This window comes from Protopterus annectens, chromosome 9.part0, assembly GCF_019279795.1.
Source record: "Protopterus annectens isolate FY-2018-M chromosome 9.part0, PAN1.0, whole genome shotgun sequence".
NCBI classification, from domain to species: domain Eukaryota; kingdom Metazoa; phylum Chordata; order Ceratodontiformes; family Protopteridae; genus Protopterus; species Protopterus annectens.
In genome coordinates, this window is record NC_056743.1 from 1509306266 (window position 1) to 1509327414 (window position 21149).

The 21149-nt window shown below is 42.4% G+C and overlaps 1 protein-coding gene across 1 annotated transcript in view; it reads left to right on the forward strand.

The window, feature by feature from the left end:
* Positions 1 to 21149, forward strand: part of NIBAN3 (niban apoptosis regulator 3) — an 828390-nt gene that overhangs the window by 320295 nt on the left and 486946 nt on the right. The window lies entirely within an intron of this gene.

A 21149-nucleotide genomic window follows, 5' to 3' on the forward strand; every position in this document is an offset into this window, starting at 1 on the left:
GAGCAGCTGGTTGGGGAGTAATAGGACTGATGAGGTGATGTCATCTCACCTATACTGAAGGAAGAAGTAGAAGACAGGTTTCAGGGCACAAGCAACAGCCACTAACCAACAGGCTCTGGAATTTTCCATTTCTGCTACTTGCAATACCTCTCATGTAGTTTATCTTGCTCTGTGTAATACTTGTCCATCATTTTATGTTAGAAAAACTATTTGTACATTATGTGAACGTGTAAGAGAACACTTGAATGCTATCAAGAATAGAGACGCTATGAGAAGTGCTTTGGCAAAACATATTATTGATAGTGGTGGTGATTTGGTGATTATTCTTTTGGTTTCTTGGTCATCAGCACTGTTAACCCTAATCCATGTTTGGGTGACCTTAACAATCTCCTTGAGCAGTGTTAGACCAGGTGGATCATTAAGTTACATTCTGATAAGCCCCCTGGGCTTAATGCAAATGTACCTATCCAGCCTTATATCTGCAAGACCAATTAGATAGTTATAGTTTTACATACATGTATGCATATTTGTATATTTGTATATTTTCATATTTTTGGTTTGTTAGATTTTATTTTATTGATTAGTTTTCAGTTTTTAGTAGTATTTTCAGCAATATTTATAGTGAATTGTCATTTGCTTATTCGTTTAAGATTCCTGTTTGTAATTCGTCAAGGCAATGATGTAATAACTCTTCTTGCTATATATGTGCTTCATTGAAACTTTTAAATGGTCTGTTGAAGCACCTTTGAAAGGGTGTGAATGTGCTTACCTAACAATAAAGTTCCTGAATGATTTGACTGCCTTGTTTCGTCCTATACATTTTCTCTTTGTTTGTGGAATTCATTTGGTGTTTTAGGACGTTTATCCAGTGAGTTGTACTGTTTTATTTGTTTCACTACCTTTGATTTTTATCAGTATTCCACTGGAACATGGCAAAGGGCTTTAGTATAGAGCTGGACTATACTCCTAATGTTTTGGCAGGATCCATTGAGCCCTGTACTGATGTTATCGTAAAGCTGTTGCGAGTTGGTCGGAACCCACTTCTGGGCATTGATTCACAGACTGTAGTTTTAGTGAGTGAATACATAGCATAATATTCAGCATAATAAAATTTGTATTGATATTCGCAAACATTAAATTTACAAGTCTTGTACTGAGACTCTGCTGATAGAAGAGAGGTGTATAAGACAGGTAGGAGTACTTTAAGAAATACAGTAGAGTGAGGTATTAGATGAGATAAGCAAGTTTGAGTGTTAATAGAGAAGTAGTGGTGGAATAGTAATTTGGTTGTGGTAGTTAGAAGTAGGTATAATAGTTTAAGAAGTACAATAAAGTCAGGTATTAGAAGGGTCATGGGTGAATACTAGAACCTTTGAAGCCTGGCCATTATCCCGGGTCAGAATCAAACCATGAACCTTGTGTTTATAAGGCAAAGACCTTAACCATTACACCAAACCCACCCAGTTAAGTGATTCGGTGCTTTAAATGGAGGTATAGGAAAAGTGATGAAGGGTGTTAGAGAAGAATGTCTCACATGAGGAGCAGGGACAAAGCCAGGAGGAAGAGGACATTTTTAGTAATGGTTTGAAAAGATGAAGGTATGTGATAGAATAAAATTCCTACATCAATCAGGTCTAAGTTCTAGCTACACTATTGTAATAGAGACTGACCCCAGCAGCCTGTTGTGGTTTGTAGATGGTAAGCAGTTGTTTATTATTTGACTGAAGGGGACAATTTGGAAGATAGTATTGGAGTAGGGGTCTAATTGCTGGGCAGGCAGGATGAGGTATGGATGATTTTATGGGTTAAGGTAAGTTGAGTGTAAGGTAGGTGGTGAGGAAGGTCCAGTCAGTTAAGTGTCTTTAGTGTCAAACAGTGGTGGGTCCAGTAAGGCTTATTGCAAGTGAATCTGGCAACTTTGTTATAGCACTTTTCAAGTTTAGAGCTAAGTGAGGCTTGTAGGTTGGTCATGATAGGGTCTCCTTGTAGGAGACAGAGTAAGAGGAAAGTGGTAGCTAGAGTTACATTGGCAGAGTATTGAAGGAAATTCTTTACTCTGTGTAGGGTACCTAGTTTTTGATGTTTTTTTTTTATGCTCTTGTGGATATGTAAATCAAAGTTAAGATTGTTGTTGAATGTCATGTCAAATAGTTTTGTTTGTGGAGTAACTTAGATCATGGTATTACTTCTTAAGGAAGAAATTTTAACGTTTTTTTTCATGCAAATAGGATTTTGGAAAAAAAGAGAAGTAATTTAGTTTTGTGGGGGTTAGTAGCAAGTAATTATCCTGTAACCAACTTTCAACAGAGTTAAAGGCTCCTTGAGTAATTCTATGAATATGTATTAGGTTGACATAGTGAGGCCTTACCAAGCTTAAAATTATTGGCTACCAAAAATGCAACTACAAGAAAACAGAAGTGAGAATCTAAGCCAGCTGTATCTGAAGTAATGTATATTGTAAATGAGATAAAAATAAATTGGAGGTGGGATCTTTAGAAAAGGGAAGGAACAAATTACATATAAATAAATGGAAGTTGTGGGGAAAATACATACAGAATAATGTTCAAGAGGAGTGAAATTTAAGAGAAGGCATGACTTGAGCAATTTATGTAATGCTCGAGTAAATAATTGTTAAACAATAAAACATATATGTATAATGCATTAAGATAATGGAAAATGTTTACAATACTTTGTTTTCATTTCTATAACTGCATGTGTACCCATGGCATTGTTGAAAATGTGCAAAGTTTATAAAGGTGTTAAAAAAGACCATAATACTGCATGTTGCACACCCATGATCAACCTATTTTCTGGATTCACTATACAATCTCGAAATACTGAAATGTCGAATTTCAGTATTTCGAGACTGACTAGTCGAAAACCCACATACACGAAAACCCACAATAAAGAACACTACAATCGCGACCATTCACACGCACACACACAAACCAGGACATAATCACACACACACATACTCCTACCTAACTAAACAAACATAACAACAAACACAAACACACTTAACCTACCTATAAGCAGGGAGCAAGCTTCCCTGCACCCCCCACATGGGGGGCTGCACCCCCACACCCCCTACTTATATATTCTAACTCCGAGGTCGCACTAAACACACAAACAAACACACAACAAACACCACCGCACACACTCACACACACACTAAAATCCCTACCCATTATCCTCAAACACACAACACTTACCTGACACCCCAGATAATTCCACAAACCACACGTCATGAACGTGACACTACGATAGTGGCGGATTTGACATTTGTGGATTCGGCATAATGTAGTGTCGGTTAACTGCACTTTCCACTATTCGGTCTCGACATGCTGAATTTCAACATTTCAGTACGTCGAGATTGTCTAGTGTATCCCCTATTTTCTACACTAAAATTTATTTATTATTAAACAATATGAACTGCAAATGAAGAATATCTAATTTCCATTAGCCTCGTGTAAACGTTGTAACAAATTATATTTGTATTCATGTAAAATCAAGTGCAATATTGCATAATTGCGTATATTTGACTATTGCTTATATAATGTATTGAAGAACAGTGCTTGTCAAAGCATTAAAAACAATGCTGTATATTGCTTTCCCATAATTGTAGTAAAACATGTTTTTATTATAGGAAAATGGACTGCACACCAAGAATACCACAAACTGATGGGGATTAAATCAGTTCAAATAGTTTAGTCTTTTCTCTGAAAGCAGTGTATCTTTTTCAAACATATTTCCATTTGACAGCAGCAATTCCTTATGTCATGGCATTATTTTATTTTTATTTATTTATTTAGCATTTGCTTACTGGGAAAGTCCGACTTGGAACGCAGACAGTTTTCAGCGGAGGTCCGGGGAGAAATGCTCCAGATGCATGTCTTTATAATGTGGGAGGAAACTGGAGTACCCGGAGAAAACCCACACGAATGCAGGGAGGACATGCAGACTCTGCACAAAAGGCACGCCAGCAGAGAATCGAACTAGAGAACCTCTTGTTGTGAGGTGACAACGCTATCGCTGCGCCACTGTGCTGTCCTATTATTTTGAACTGGCTTTGTAAGTCTTTTGACTTATCAGTTAATGGACAGGCAACATAAGAAAGCAGTTGATTGTTTCACATGCCAATTAATGACAGGAAACACATTAAATGACAGGATATGGAAAAAACAAAACAACACTAAGATGGTCTCATAGGCAAAGCAATGGAGATATTAACCATTTTTTTTTCAAATTACCAAGGTAAAAAGGTGCTAGAGTCTATAAACCTACAAATATGTATTTTTCAGCTGCACTTAATTTTACTTTAATGTTTTCAGTATTGATCTCTCATGCAGGTGGAAGTGTCAGGAAAAACAATGCTTAAGGTATATGTGGGCAGGGAAGTTGCCAGTTGATAACTTACTATTAGACACTTTTAGCCTTGATAACATGAGCAGCGATTTATGTATATAGTGTAACTTGCCAAAAAAGGTATTTTTTAAATTCTGGCTTATTGCACAAAGTTACCTAATTTAACTGTCTTGCCTTTGAAAGAAACACTACACTGTGAGAAAATTATACACACTGGATTGCAGATAGCTTTGCCCCACTATTTCCATGTGGAAAATAAAAGTCTATTAAAAACACTAACTTGAAAGTTCTGCATCTTGGAGAAAATTATATGTAATGTAGTGACATCCTGACTGAAAGGAATAATTTCATAAAAATGACCTTTAGAGTCACTTTCAAAGAACACTGTATGCAGATAATCCTACACTAACAGACAGCAGTACTTTTTTTCTATATCCTTTTTTTCCTTACTTGCTTGATGACTTTCATCTCTCCCATATACATGCCTGCCCTTTATTTCCTTTCTGCCTGAAAGTCAGCCACAGGTGCTGTCATACAAACAGCCACTAGAGGTTGATTATGCCCTAACCCTTCTCTGGGCAAGAAAGATGTGACCTTCATCGCTGTGGAGGCCACTACATCTTCCATCTGGAAGTGCATGTGTTTACTGGCATTGTCAATTTTTTTAATCACTGTTGGCGATTTTCTCCCTGGGCCTCCAGTGAAAATGGGTTTCTGACCCAGTCAGACTTCCCGGTTACCAAATGCCAATAAATAAAATAAACAAACCGTGAAGGCTACAGCATATGTGGCTTGGTGTGCTAAATGCAAACCACTGGGCTGCTTCTGTTTTGCACTTCTTCTACTCTGAGGGGATTGTGGCACCATATAACTCAGACTACCCCATTCCCTTGGAGTAGGGACACCCCCCCCAACACCAGTTCCAGCAAATATCAGAGCTGTTAAAAAGGAGGTCACCAGAACTGTAGTCAGAGCTTTGTCTCCCTACACCAGTGAAGCTGCCTTAATAGACTGTAATATTGCCAGCATTGAGTCTCAGAAGTCCTCTGGAAGGGGCTTATTCATTCATAATTTTTCCAAGGTCAAACAGATGTACTGGCAATGTCTTATTTATACAATAGGATCTTTGAAGAGAAGTGAGGTAAAATTCAATCAAAATTGTTTCTTGAGTTGCAGGTCTGAATACAGTACTTGTACTTTTCCAGTTAAGCTTGTCACATTGATCAGCAAACAATAGTTAAATAAAGCCATTGTGTCCACACATTCAGACGTTCCCAGTTCATCCTTCCATTGTAAGACAACAGGCAGCTAAAAGATGGAATCAGTTCCAAGTGCTGATAGGGATTATCCTTCTTTCACCTCCCAAAAGTACATAGAATTGTCTTCTAGTGACTGTTTTTACTTCATGCAGTGATATCTGTACTTATCGGTGTAGTATCGGGCAAGTAATGCTGTTGTTGTACTGTAGGGGCGCTCTGGGGAATTAGCAACATGTAGTGTTGGTTCTATATATCTCTGGTAACTTGTTGTTTCCGGTGTATGTATGGCTATGGCGAAGTTGTGAACATGTAGCATGGGTGCGCACCTGGAGGCTCTTAATAAAGAAAGGCCTTACAACTCCAGAACCGTGTGGTCTCCTTATTTCCCAGGATGTAACATATTGGCGACGAGGATGGGATGCCTCCGAGTCCGCTGCGAGTGAAAACGGCGGGGTGCAGTTAATGTCGGACGACGAAGAGACTGGGCCTGCCGGGGTTATGTCTGGTTCCATGTTGGGGTCGCTGGTTGCATACGACTGTCAGACCCAGACCTGGGAGGAGTATTGTGAAGTGTTGGAACATTTTTTTGAAGCAAACCAGATAATGGATGCGGGCCGGAAGCGAGCCATATTGCTGAGCTCGGTGGGCAGCAAGACGCACAGTCTGATGAGGAACTTATTGAGTCCTGATAAACCGGGGGATAAATCGTTCTCAGAGTTGACGAGCTTGCTTCAGTCACATTTGTAGTATCGGGCAAGTAATGCTGTTGTTGTACTGTAGGGGCGCTCTGGGGAATTAGCAACATGTAGTGTTGGTTCTATATATCTCTGGTAACTTGTTGTTTCCGGTGTATGTATGGCTATGGCGAAGTTGTGAACATGTAGCATGGGTGCGCACCTGGAGGCTCTTTATAAAGAAAGGCCTTACAACTCCAGAACCGTGTGGTCTCCTTATTTCCCAGGATGTAACATATTGGCGACGAGAGATGGGATGCCTCCGAGTCCGCTGCGAGTGAAAACGGCGGGGTGCAGTTAATGTCGGACGACGAAGAGACTGGGCCTGCCGGGGTTATGTCTGGTTCCATGTTGGGGTCACTGGTTGCATACAGCTGTCAGACCCAGACCTGGGAGGAGTATTGTGAAGTGTTGGAACATTTTTTTGAAGCAAACCAGATAATGGATGCGGGCCGGAAGCGAGCCATATTGCTGAGCTCGGTGGGCAGCAAGACGTACAGTCTGATGAGGAACTTATTGAGTCCTGATAAACCAGGGGATAAATCGTTCACAGAGTTGACGAGCTTGCTTCAGTCACATTATAACCCGAAGCCGAGTGCAATAGTCCAAAGGTTCAAGTTAAATTCAAGGACTAGAATGGCCAATGAAACGGTAACGGAGTATGTCGCAGTGCTGAGGGAACTGGCACAACACTGTAATTATGGGGACAGACTGACAGAAATGCTACGAGATAGGCTCGTATGTGGCATTGCAGATGACCGCATACAACGCAGGTTGTTGGCGGAGCCTGAGTTGTCGTTTGAAAAGGCCTTGAAGTTGGCACAGGCCATAAAAACGGTGAATAAAGACATTCGTGATTTACAGCCAAGAACCATCGAAGAGGTGGGAAGCAGGGGTGCTACCCCACTGCCAGTGCATAAAGTGGTCGGGGAGCATAAATCACAAGGGAAGTCTGGTCAGTATGCCTGTTACAGGTGTGGCGGAGAACATGTGGCAAGGAACTGTCGTTTCTTAAATGAAAAATGTCATGCTTGCGGAAAAAAGGGCCATGTGAAGAAAATGTGCCGATCAACGCCCTCTAGGGACCAGCCGAGAAAGGGGGAGGACAAGAGCAGTATGATGGACAGAAAGGGAAACCAAAAAATAAAACGGCAGTATGCACACCACATGCATGAAGGTACAAATCAAAACACCAGGGAAAATGAGGAAGTGTTTACTATGTTTAACATGGAAGAGGCCAGGTGGGAAAGAGTTGATCCCATCACAACCCAGTTGGACTTAAATGGTAAAATGGTGCAGTTTGAAGTGGATACGGGATGTAGTGTGACGGTTCTGTCCAAGGCTGAGTATGGAAAGTTATGGCTAAAAGAAGCTCAGATGCTGCGGGACTGTTCAGTGACTTTGAAAACATATACCGGTGAAACAGTTCCCACACTGGGGATGGCCAAAGTAACTGTAAAACATAAAGATAAAGTCAAACAGTTGCCAGTCATGGTGGTAGCAGGTAATGGACCAAACCTGTTAGGCCGGGCGTGGCTCAAGGAGCTGGAAATGGGTTGTCTACGGCTACATAAAGTAGAACAGCAGGGGCTGGCCTTGCAAGATGTGTTGGAGAACAACGAAGAAGTGTTCAAAGAGGAACTGGGGACCTGGAGGGGTCCACCAGCAAAGATACACGTTCAAGAAAACGCAACGCCAAGATTTTACAAACCTCGACCCGTACCATATGCAATGAAGAAGAAAGTGGAGACTGAGTTGGAACGACTCACTAAGCAAGGTATCATTGAACCAGTGAAGTTTTCGGAATGGGCAGCACCAATTGTTCCAGTATTAAAGCCAGATAATACTGTACGCATATGTGGTGACTACAAGCTAACAGTGAACCAAGTTTCGAAACTGGAGCAGTATCCATTACCCAAGGTGGAGGATGTATTTGAAAAGCTGTCGGGAGGTGAAAAGTTTAGTAAACTGGACCTCAGTCAGGCGCATCAACAAGTAGTTCTGGAAGAAGGGTCAAAGGCATATGTCACCCTTAACACACACAAAGGGCTGTTCCAAGTCAATCGTTTACCCTTTGGTGTTTCCTCTAGTCCAGCTATTTTCCAGAGAATAATGGAGGGACTGGTGGCAGGAATTCCGAAGGTGGCTGTGTATCTGGACGACATCCTGTTGACGGGGAGGAACAATGACGAGCATTTGGAGACTCTGAACGAGGTGCTAAATCGACTGCGAGAGGCTGGTTTACGGGTGAAGAGGAGTAAATGTGCTTTCATGGTAAAGGAAGCAGAGTTCCTGGGTTACAAGGTGGATGCCTTGGGCCTACACCCCCTGCCAGACAAGGTAAAAGCCATCCAAGAGGCACCTGCACCCACAAATGTTACAGAGCTGAAGGCTTATTTAGGTTTACTCAACTATTATAACAGGTTCCTACCAAATCTGTCAATGCTGTTAGCTCCTTTACATAAACTGTTAAGGAAGGAGACCCTGTGGACGTGGCAGGAGGAACAAGATAAAGCGTTTGAGCAGTCCAAGGAACTAATGCAGTCTTCAGAGGTTTTGGTGCACTACGATAGTCACAAGGACTTAATTTTGTCATGTGATGCCTCACCGTATGGGTTAGGGGCCGTGTTGGCACACAGGATGCCAGATGGACAAGAAAGACCCATTGGGTTCATGTCACGCACCTTAACTCCAGCAGAGTCAAACTATTCCCAGCTAGACAAAGAGGGTTTGGCTGTAATGTTTGGAATTAAGAGGTTCCACAAATACCTCTATGGCAGGAAGTTTACTGTGTGTACCGATCATAAGCCTTTGTTGTCACTGTTCAACGAAATGAAGGCCGTGCCTCAGATGGTTTCTCCACGAATTCAGAGATGGGCTGTAATATTGAGAGCTTATGAATATGAGATTGTTTATAAGCCCGGAAAACACCATAGCAATGCGGACGCGCTGAGCCGTCTGCCGCTACCGGGGCCTCCCCAGCGAGAGGAAAGGGAGGACCGGGTGTTGATGATGGAGGACATCACGTTGGTGTCCGTGAAGGAATTGAGCGAATGGACACGAAAAGATCCGGTGTTGGCTCGAGTGTTTCAATGGGTCCAGCAAGGCTGGATAACCCAACAACCTGATCCAGTTTTCCGGCCTTATGAAGTGAGGAAAACAGAGCTGAGTGTGCAAGATGGATGCGTGTTGTGGGGGGCACGAGTGATAATTCCGCCCCCAGGAAGATGTGCACTGTTACAACAGCTGCACCAGGGTCATGTGGGCATCACCCGAATGAAGGCCTTAGCACGAAGTTATTTTTGGTGGCCAAAGTTGGACCACGACATTGAAGTAGCTGTGAAAGAGTGTAAAACCTGTCAGCAGCATCGCAACTTACCTGTGGTGGCACCACTACACCCATGGGAGTGGCCGAGTAGACCTTGGCAGAGACTTCATATAGACTATGCAGGACCTTTTATGGGGGCAATGTTTTTGATAATAATGGATGCTCATTCTAAATGGATGGATACCTACCCAGTCAAAACACCCACTTCTACCATTACCATTGAATGCCTGAGAAAGAGTTTCAGTAGCCAAGGATTACCCGAGACTATTGTATCAGATAATGCTTCATGTTTCATGAGTGAAGAGTTCAAGGGTTTCCTGGAAAAAAATGGCATTGTACACGTTACATCAGCACCGTACCATGCGGCTTCGAATGGCTGTGCTGAAAGGGCTGTCCAGACCTTTAAAGCGATGATGAAAAGGCTGGACGGAAGTATGGCAGCCAAAGTATCAAGGGTGTTATTCAACTACCGCATTACACCCCAGTCTACCACGGGATTGTCCCCTGCCGAGATGTTGCAAGGACGGAGATTAAGATCCACGTTGGATCTGGTGCATCCAAACATCCGAGCTAAGGTAGAGAGGATACAGTGGAGGCAAAAAGAACATCATGATCGACGACGGAGAGAGAGAAGTTTCTTGGAGGGAGATGCAGTGATGACGCAAAACTTCAGTTATGGACCTAAATGGATTCCAGGGTTTATTGTCAAGAGCATGGGTCTCCTGTCGTACCAGATGAGGTTGAATGGAGGTTTAGTGGTGAGAAGACATGTGGACCAGATTCTGCGGAGTGTGCAGGAGAAGGACTCCATGGAACTGCAAGCCTCGGAAATGCCGTTAGTTCCGGGAGAAGGGCTCGCAGCGGCAGGAGGATCTCCGATCGTGGGGGCCGAGGGAGACCGCCGGGACTCAGAAGGAGAGGTTCCCAAGGACCCAACTGTTCCAGGGATGGACACGCCGGTACCAGAGATGGTAACTGTGACACCAGAGTCACCTAGGGTGGTACCCTTGCGCCGTTCTAAGCGGGCACTGGTTAAACCTAGTTACTTGAAGGACTATCAATGTTATAATTGCATGTCTAGTTTAAAAGAGCAACCTAACTAGATTGTAGGGTAACCGTTTAATACTAGCCGGGTATTTAAACATGAAGTGACTAGATGGATTGTTTTGACTTGCTCCCTTGTTTTTCTTATGTACAGAGGGGTATTCAGTGCTTAAGAGGGGAGGAATGTAGTATCGGGCAAGTAATGCTGTTGTTGTACTGTAGGGGCGCTCTGGGGAATTAGCAACATGTAGTGTTGGTTCTATATATCTCTAGTAACTTGTTGTTTCCGGTGTATGTATGGCTATGGCGAAGTTGTGAACATGTAGCATGGGTGCGCACCTGGAGGCTCTTAATAAAGAAAGGCCTTACAACTCCAGAACCGTGTGGTCTCCTTATTTCCCAGGATGTAACACATTATAACCCGAAGCCGAGTGCAATAGTCCAAAGGTTCAAGTTAAATTCAAGGACTAGAATGGCCAATGAAACGGTAACGGAGTATGTCGCAGTGCTGAGGGAACTGGCACAACACTGTAATTATGGGGACAGACTGACAGAAATGCTACGAGATAGGCTCGTATGTGGCATTGCAGATGACCGCATACAACGCAGGTTGTTGGCGGAGCCTGAGTTGTCGTTTGAAAAGGCCTTGAAGTTGGCACAGGCCATAGAAACGGCGAATAAAGACATTCGTGATTTACAGCCAAGAACCATCAAAGGGGTGGGAAGCAGGGGTGCTACCCCACTGCCAGTGCATAAAGTGGTCGGGGAGCATAAATCACAAGGGAAGTCTGGTCAGTATGCCTGTTACAGGTGTGGCGGAGAACATCTGGCAAGGAACTGTCGTTTCTTAAATGAAAAATGTCATGCTTGCGGGAAAAAGGGCCATGTGAAGAAAATGTGCCGCTCAACGCCCTCTAGGGACCAGCCGAGAAAGGGGGAGGACAAGAGCAGTATGATGGACAGAAAGGGAAACCGAAAAATAAAACGGCAGTATGCACACCACATGCATGAAGGTACAAATCAAAACACCAGGGAAAATGAGGAAGTGTTTACTATGTTTAACATGGAAGAGGCAAGGTGGGAAAGAGTTGATCCCATCACAACCCAGTTGGACTTAAATGGTAAAATGGTGCAGTTTGAAGTGGATAGCGGATGTAGTGTGACAGTTCTGTCCAAGGCTGAGTATGGAAAGTTATGGCTAAAAGAAGCTCAGAAGCTGCGGGACTGTTCAGTGACTTTGAAAACATATACCGGTGAAACAGTTCCCACACTGGGGATGGCCAAAGTAACTGTAAAACATAAAGATAAAGTCAAACAGTTGCCAGTCATGGTGGTAGCAGGTAAGGTACCAAACCTGTTAGGCCGGGCGTGGCTCAAGGAGCTGGAAATGGGTTGTCTACGGCTACATAAAGTAGAACAGCAGGGGCTGGCCTTGCAAGATGTGTTGGAGAACAATGAAGAAGTGTTCAAAGAGGAACTGGGGACCTGGAGGGGTCCACCAGCAAAGATACACGTTAAAGAAAACGCAACGCCAAGATTTTACAAACCTCGACCCGTACCATATGCAATGAAGAAGAAAGTGGAGACTGAGTTGGAACGACTCACTAAGCAAGGTATAATTGAACCAGTGAAGTTTTCGGAATGGGCAGCACCAATTGTTCCAGTATTAAAGCCAGATAATACTGTACGCATATGTGGTGACTACAAGCTAACAGTGAACCAAGTTTCGAAACTGGAGCAGTATCCATTACCCAAGGTGGAGGATGTATTTGAAAAGCTGTCGGGAGGTGAAAAGTTTAGTAAACTGGACCTCAGTCAGGCATATCAACAAGTAGTTCTGGAAGAAGGGTCAAAGGCATATGTCACCCTTAACACACACAAAGGGCTGTTCCAAGTCAATCGTTTACCCTTTGCTGTTTCCTCTAGTCCAGCTATTTTCCAGAGAATAATGGAGGGACTGGTGGCAGGAATTCCGAAGGTGGCTGTGTATCTGGACGACATCCTGTTGACGGGGAGGAACAATGACGAGCATTTGGAGACTCTGAACGAGGTGCTAAGTTGACTGCGAGAGGCTGGTTTACGGGTGAAGAGGAGTAAATGTGCTTTCATGGTAAAGGAAGCAGAGTTCCTGGGTTACAAGGTGGATGCCTCGGGCCTACACCCCCTGCCAGACAAGGTAAAAGCCATCCAAGAGGCACCTGCACCCACAAATGTTACAGAGCTGAAGGCTTATGTAGGTTTACTCAACTATTATAACAGGTTCCTACCAAATCTGTCAACGCTGTTAGCTCCTTTACATAAACTGTTAAGGAAGGAGACCCTGTGGACGTGGCAGGAGGAACAAGATAAAGCGTTTGAGCAGTCCAAGGAACTAATGCAGTCTTCAGAGGTTTTGGTGCACTACGATAGTCACAAGGACTTGATTTTGTCATGTGATGCCTCACCGTATGGGTTAGGGGCCGTGTTGGCACACAGGATGCCAGATGGACAAGAAAGACCCATTGGGTTCATGTCACGCACCTTAACTCCAGCAGAGTCAAACTATTCCCAGCTAGACAAAGAGGGTTTGGCTGTAATGTTTGGAATTAAGAGGTTCCACAAATACCTCTATGGCAGGAAGTTTACTGTGTGTACCGATCATAAGCCTTTGTTGTCACTGTTCAACGAAATGAAGGCCGTGCCTCAGATGGTTTCTCCACGAATTCAGAGATGGGCTGTAACATTGAGAGCTTATGAATATGAGATTGTTTATAAGCCCGGAAAACACCATAGCAATGCGGATGCTCTGATCCGTCTGCCGCTACTGGGGCCTCCCCAGCGAGAGGAAAGGGAGGACCGGGTGTTGATGATGGAGGACATCACGTTGGTGTCCGCGAAGGAATTGAGCAAATGGACACGAAAAGACCCGGTGTTGGCTCGAGTGTTTCAATGGGTCCAGCAAGGCTTGACAACACAACAACCTGATCCAGTTTTCAGGCCTTATAAAGTGAGGAAAACAGAGCTGAGTGTGCAAGATGGATGCGTGTTGTGGGGGGCACGAGTGATAATTCCGCCCCCAGGAAGACGTGCACTGTTACAACAGCTGCACCAGGGTCATGTGGGCATCACCCGAATGAAGGCCTTAGCACAAAATTATTTTTGGTGGCCAAAGTTGGACCACGACATTGAAGTAGCTGTGAAAGAGTGTAAAACCTGTCAGCAGCATCGCAACTTACCTGTGGTGGCACCACTACACCCATGGGAGTGGCCGAGTAGACCTTGGCAGAGACTTCATATAGACTATGCAGGACCTTTTATGGGGGCCATGTTTTTGATAATAATGGATGCTCATTCAAAATGGATGGATGCCTACCCAGTCAAAACACCCACTTCTACCATTACCATTGAATGCCTGAGAAAGAGTTTCAGTAGCCAAGGATTACCCGAGACTATTGTATCAGATAATGCTTCATGTTTCATGAGTGAAGAGTTCAAGGGTTTCCTGGAAAAAAATGGCATTGTACACGTTACATCAGCACCGTACCATGCGGCTTCGAATGGCTGTGCTGAAAGGGCTGTCCAGACCTTTAAAGCGATGATGAAAAAGGCTGGAGACGGAAGTATGGCAGCCAAAGTATCAAGGGTGTTATTCAACTACCGCATTACACCCCAGTCTACCATGGGATTGTCCCCTGCCGAGATGTTGCAAGGACGGAGATTAAGATCCACGTTGGATCTGGTGCATCCAAACATCCGAGCTAAGGTAGAGAGGATACAGTGGAGGCAAAAAGAACATCATGATCGACGACGGAGAGAGAGAAGTTTCTTGGAGGGAGATGCAGTGATGACGCGAAACTTCAGTTATGGACCTAAATGGATTCCAGGGTTTATTGTCAAGCGCACGGGTCCCCTGTCGTACCAGGTGAGGTTGAATGGAGGTTTAGTAGTGAGGAGACATGTGGACCAGATTCTGCGGAGTGTGCAGGAGAAGGACTCCATGGAACTGCAAGCCCCGGAAATGCCGTTAGTTCCAGGAGAAGGGCTCGCAGCGGCAGGAGGATCTCCGATCGTGGGGGCCAAGGGAGACTGCCGGGACTCGGAAGGAGGGGTTCCCAAGGACCCAACTGTTCCAGCGATGGACACACCGGTACCAGAGATGGTAACTGTGACACCAGAGTCACCTAGGGTGGTACCATTGCGCCGTTCTAAGCGGGCACTGGTTAAACCTAGTTACTTGAAGGACTATCAATGTTACAATTGCATGTCTAGTTTAAAAGAGCAACCTAACTAGATTGTGTAGGGTAACCGTTTAATACTAGCCAGGTATTTAAACATGAAGTGACTAGATGGATTGTTTTGACTTGCTCCCTTGTTTTTCTTATGTACAGAAGGGTATTCAGTGCTTAAGAGGGGAGGAATGTAGTATCGGGCAAGTAATGCTGTTGTTGTACTGTAGGGGCGCTCTGGGGAATTAGCAACATGTAGTGTTGGTTCTATATATCTCTGGTAACTTGTTGTTTCCGGTGTATGTATGGCTATGGCGAAGTTGTGAACATGTAGCATGGGTGCGCACCTGGAGGCTCTTAATAAAGAAAGGCCTTACAACTCCAGAACCGTGTGGTCTCCTTATTTCCCAGGATGTAACAATCGGCATTGGAAGTATCCTCAGTAATATCATTTATATAAACCAACACTCAGGATAAGACATCTCAAGGTTTTCTACCACTTCAGCTTAGATCAGTAGCCAGCTGTTTTGATACCTGAAGGAAAAGGTTACTCACAAAAAGAATACAGGGAGTAAACAACAAGTTCTATGCAGATTGTCTCAAAGCCCTATGCTTTTATTTGGTCTCCTACAGACTGCTGCATGACAATATAAGTCCGGCCTACAAGGCATCATCTGATACCAAACTGATGACTGATTTGTTGCACATACACAAAACAAACAGTGGCAAAAATATCCATTCTAAGGACTTAAACTTTGTCTGCGACTTAAACAGGCCATGTTGGACGGACAGGTATGTGCCTTAAAGATTACCTCTTCTCTAGAACAGGCTACCCATGCATGTGAAGCAAAGCTCATCCCTAACCCTGTTCAAAAATAACTTGGACCAATGGATGGAAAATCAAAATTTACTCCTGGTTTGGCACCTATGTTCCTAATAGATAGAAGCAGCCTATGAACACTTGATGTATACAAGCCTATGAATTAACCATAAAATTGCTTGGAGTATTGACACATCAGCAATCTTTTGGTACATTTTGGGTAAGCTTGTCCAGGCTTAAAATGTCTATGGGCTGGTAGCCAGGTAACTACCTGTGAACCTATGAAAGAATTTTAGTCCATTATGAGAATTGCTGTTGCTGGAATATACCATAGCATCATATCCTCCTCTGCAGCACAGTTCAGGAAGCACACTGTTCTGTGAAGTCTGATGAATAAGTTTTGGAAAAAAAGCATTTAAAACAACATCTTACTCTGAAGAAAGAAGACAAGTTTCAAAGTACAGACAATAGTTACTATGATGTGAAACAGGTAAGACATGCTCCCTGACACCTCATCTACCCATTAACATCACCACCAGTTGCACCTGGGGGGGGGGGGGGGTGTATAATTCCCAATGTTATCATGAACCACACAATACTTTGGTAACCACTGTGCCACTGTAGAACAATCATACTTGTTTTCTTATTTATGCATTTATTTTAAATTATTTGCTCTGGAATTAAAAATAAAGTCTGCTGATAAATTCCTTCCTATAGGTACTAACAATAATATGCCCTTTCCCAGAATGAGGAATTAGGAGGTGTCCAACTCACAAGTGACATGCTTTAAATAAAGAAAATCAGCCTGTTAATCACATCTGAAATAAAGGAAATGAACATCATCCCTGCCACCACCACTATCAGTGACACAGAGCATCTAGTCCACCACGATCCATTACCTGAGAACAGGACATTAGAGGATTCCTAGTGCCACAGTATTATTAGAGATAAAGTGAACTATCTGAACTCTGAAATAAAGAAAACCTCTAATATGATGCACATGTTTTACTTTCTGTTCCCACATAGATAAGTGCCTCAGCATGGTCATCACTACTAGAGAAGATTATAGTGGGAAGTTTAAAAACAAACCATCCTGGTGGTTCACTATCTTAAATAAATTCTATAACAAGAACAAAAAAACCTAAATTCATTTGACAGATTTATAATTCCTCATGTTAAAGATTATATCAAGAATATCTGTAATGAATTACAAGCTACTATCAGGGCTAGTAAAGCAAATTGTAAACTTAGGAAACAAAGAAATAACACACATTTTTCTGAACTTATGCAAAATGAAACCACCCACTCAGAACCAGTAGACACTGCAAGTGTACTAGGACACTAATTTAGTGCAGACTTTACTGCTGAAGCAACTATTTTAATTCCACAAATTCCTGAATCCCTTACACCTCCTAATATTACAAAGAAACACATACTAAAGATCTTGTCTAAACCCCAAAATTCTACTTCCATGGGGCCTGATAATTTATGTGGACGCCTAATAGATAGCACCAAACACAAATTGTTTAACTTGAGCTTAGCTACAGCATTTGTCCCTGAAGTTTGGGGAAGCACAGTGGTGATACCACTACACAAGGGTGGTCCTACCACTAACTCAAGCAACTATAAACCCATTAGCCTGACAAGCTTGATTTGCAAAGCCATGGATCACATCATATCTGAGCTAACAACCTACAATATCAAAAACCTTATCAGGCTAAACTTCCAACAGTTTGGCTTGTCAAGGGGAGATCCTATCTACTCCATTTACTTAACTTCTTCAAGAAGGCCACAGTGGCTGTAGATGATGGGCCACAGTGGCTGTAGATGGTGGTCATTCTGTTCAACCAGCTTATTTGGTTCTATCCAAAGTGGCTATCATTACATCCCATGCTGGCATTGTAAATCTAAGTGCCTTAAAAGTAGAGCCATAATGTGGTGTAGTGGGTAGCTAACTGGTTAAAAGACAGAACCTACATAGTTAAGGTAGCAAAAGCCTCCTCAGAAAGTATGAATGTAACCAGTGGGGTGCTCTAAGGTTCAGTAGAGGGACCCTTCCTTTTTAGCATATACTTCTCTAATCTCCAGATTGGGAATCAGGACTTTGGTTAATTTAGTTTGCATATGACTGCAAACTAGGAGTTATTGTTAAATTTCCTTCTGTTGCCTATTAATTACATCAAGAACTAACACTTTTAAACAAGTAGTATATGAAAAAAGGTTCAAGTTAAATATAAAATAAGTGTAATATTATCACATTTAATAAACAACTCTCTCCTTCAGTGTACAGCTGAAAATACCCAACGACAAAATGATAATACAGTAAGGGATCTTGGACTCTGCATTGATAACTCTCTTTCAACTACCATGTACTAGCAGTGGTTAGAAAATCCTTCTATTTAGCAACTAGCATCTAAAGGTATATAATCCAGGTCAAAACAAGTTATCATTCCTCATTATGCAGCTATAATTAGACTAAATTAGACTAAATTGTAATCTGCCTGTGACTGAAATTTATTTTATTATGGTTAAACCTTATCAGATGGTGCCTTAAAGACTCAGATTTTTTTCAAACTGCCTGGAGCTGCTTCTACAGAAAATCACTTTACTGGGACCTTTGACAGTTTTCTGTCTAGTGTATTTTCTGTAGCATCAGTTCACAACTGCACCTCTCTTTGGAACTTTCAGTCCTGGCAGACCTTCAGGTTTCTACAGGTAAGTATAGCTTTTTTATGCATGTGGTTTGGTATGTGAGTGGGATATCTTATTTTTTGCATTAACATTGTAAGTTTTCTTTACAATGGGAGTGAATGTGGGTACTTTAAAAGACCTGGAGTATTTTACTCCTGCAAGACATATGTTTCAGAATTGTAACAAAGATAGCTGTCTGTACTTAGATAAATGGCATGAGCTTACTAAAAACAATGATAAATTGACTTTTCCACCTGCAGGTACTTTTGATAAAAATATTTTGCTAAACTTACAAAAAAGACTTAGAGAAAAAGGTAATTAAATCCCTGCTGGCTAGTCTTTAATGCATGGCAGGTAAAATCTAAAGATAGACAAAAAGATTCTATAGTTTGTAGTTTGAAACATATCACAGCTAAACTTAACCACAGTTACAAGTGGCTAATATGATGGTTAATTGTCTACAACATTCTAATTGTCAGGGACAGGGTGGTTATGGGGTCTAGCCCCTTAGGAAACTACAGAAATTGCAACTTAGCCACTGCAAGTCATCTGATGACAACTGCTTAGTTTTTCACACCACCACCTTATAATACACCACCATCTCCCCCTGGCCAGCAAGATTCTGCTCTCTCTTCTTCTTTTGCCTCAGAGATTATTACTCCACCACCTTCTCAAGGAAGGCCACCAATAATTCATCCATGTCCCCTAGCCAAATCAGTCAACCTCTTCAGTCACCTCATTCCTCTAGCCAAACAAAAGCTTCTTCTTCTTCTTCTGTTTCAGACCACACACAGCCTAAATTACCTCAAATGTTTATTAGCTTTCTGAGGCAATGTACAAAAGGGGTAGTATCTTCTCTTCCTAGACAACCTAGACAACAAAAGTTACGTTCATGTAAATTTGTTACTCGGTTCCCGATAATTATAGATGGGGATGGTTATTTTGGTCCTGATCAATTTAACCCAAATAAAGATGATCATGATTCCTCTTCAATGGAAGAGGGAGAGTGCAGTTACTCCAATCACCCACCTGTATCCTCTGTAACAAGTCCCAAACCCAGAACATGGCAGAGATGAAGCAGTACCTTCCACTATAAATGTTGCCCACCCTTGGTCTGTGGTTGATTTCCAAACTATTTTGGACTCTTGCCCATCAATCAGAACAAATACAGCAAAGAATCTTAAAAAGACATGTTCAGTTGCAAAATTCTACAGATCTCAGAGAAGTGATGGACACATCCATTCCACCTGATCTATTTAAATGTATTTGGGATCATGCTAATATACCAAACCCTATTTCCCAGCATGCAGACTTAAGCTTTTCAGGCAGCTAGGACTTGTTTATTGCAGGCTATTACTGCAGTGTGTCCACTGGTACCTAAATGGCCCCAGATAAGCTCAGTCACACAGACAGAGGATGAGTCAATTGAATCTTATGTATGGTGTATGACAGACACCTTTGAAGCCTTCTCAGGTTTTACAGAACCTTCTGATGGTCCAGGAGCAAGTGGTCTCTCAGCTGCTTTTGTCAATGCTGTATTTCCCCCATTCGAACATAGTTAATAAAGGTTTGCTTAACTGGCCAGATTTAGGGCTTCGTGAACTTGTTAATTAGGTTCAATATTTAGCAGACAGCCTTTGTGAAAAACAAGAGTGACAAGAAAATGATTAAACTTGCAGCTCCAATATTTACCAGAAATGGTGGGAAAATAGAGCAGGAAGAGGGGGAGGTAATCAATTTAAATTTTCTCAAAATCAAGGACCATTTCCTCAGAATTTTAATAATACCCGAAATGCAGAAGGACAGGAACAGGGATCACATTCAAATTTGTGTTTTAATTCTGGCCAAAATGGTCATTGGAGGGACAATTATCTTTTCTTGCAGTCAGTGGACATGCCAATGCAGTCCAACAATCCATTTGGAAATCAGCTGCCACCATGAGGTCAGCAAAATGTCGGACAACAACCTCCTACATAGAACACTCCTAGGCAACAAAATAAATAGGGCAGCCATGTACATGAATCACAGCTATTTCCTTTCATACCTGTAGACTAGAAAGGACCATTTGTGAACATTAAAGTTCAAGACAACAATATTCCCTTTCTAATAAATACTGCAAATACTAGATCAATGTTAAATACTTCTGAGGCCAACAATCTCCCTTTGTCCTGCAACCCACTGCAAGGAGTTGAGGTGTCAGGAGTCTTTTTAGACTACACCGAGACAGTTTCAGTTCCCATTCAGTTGGGACAGTTGACAGACCAACATGCTTTGTTGATTGGAACCTCTGCACTCCTTATTTTTTTAGGTAGGAATCTTCTCTGTAACTTGCAATGTACAATATTCTGTACACTGAATGGAATATATTTAACAGCTCCCAATGAGTCTGTTGATGCAGATGTGTGCTGTTGCAGGTGTTTTGGATGAGGTAATTCTATTATTTCCTTACTGACACAGAACCTGTACAGCCATCAGACAGAATTACTGCCTACAGTTCCTTCACAGTTATTGACAACCCATGAAAATGAGGTAGGACTTATTAGATTTGCTACATAAGTACAAGTTACTTTAAAACCTCATGAACCACTGCCCATGGTAGCACAATATCCTCTTTCTGCAGTAGCAGAAGCAGGAATTGAACCTGTTATTTCAGCATTGCTGCAACAAGGCAAAATTATTCCTACTAGGAGTCCTTGTAACACA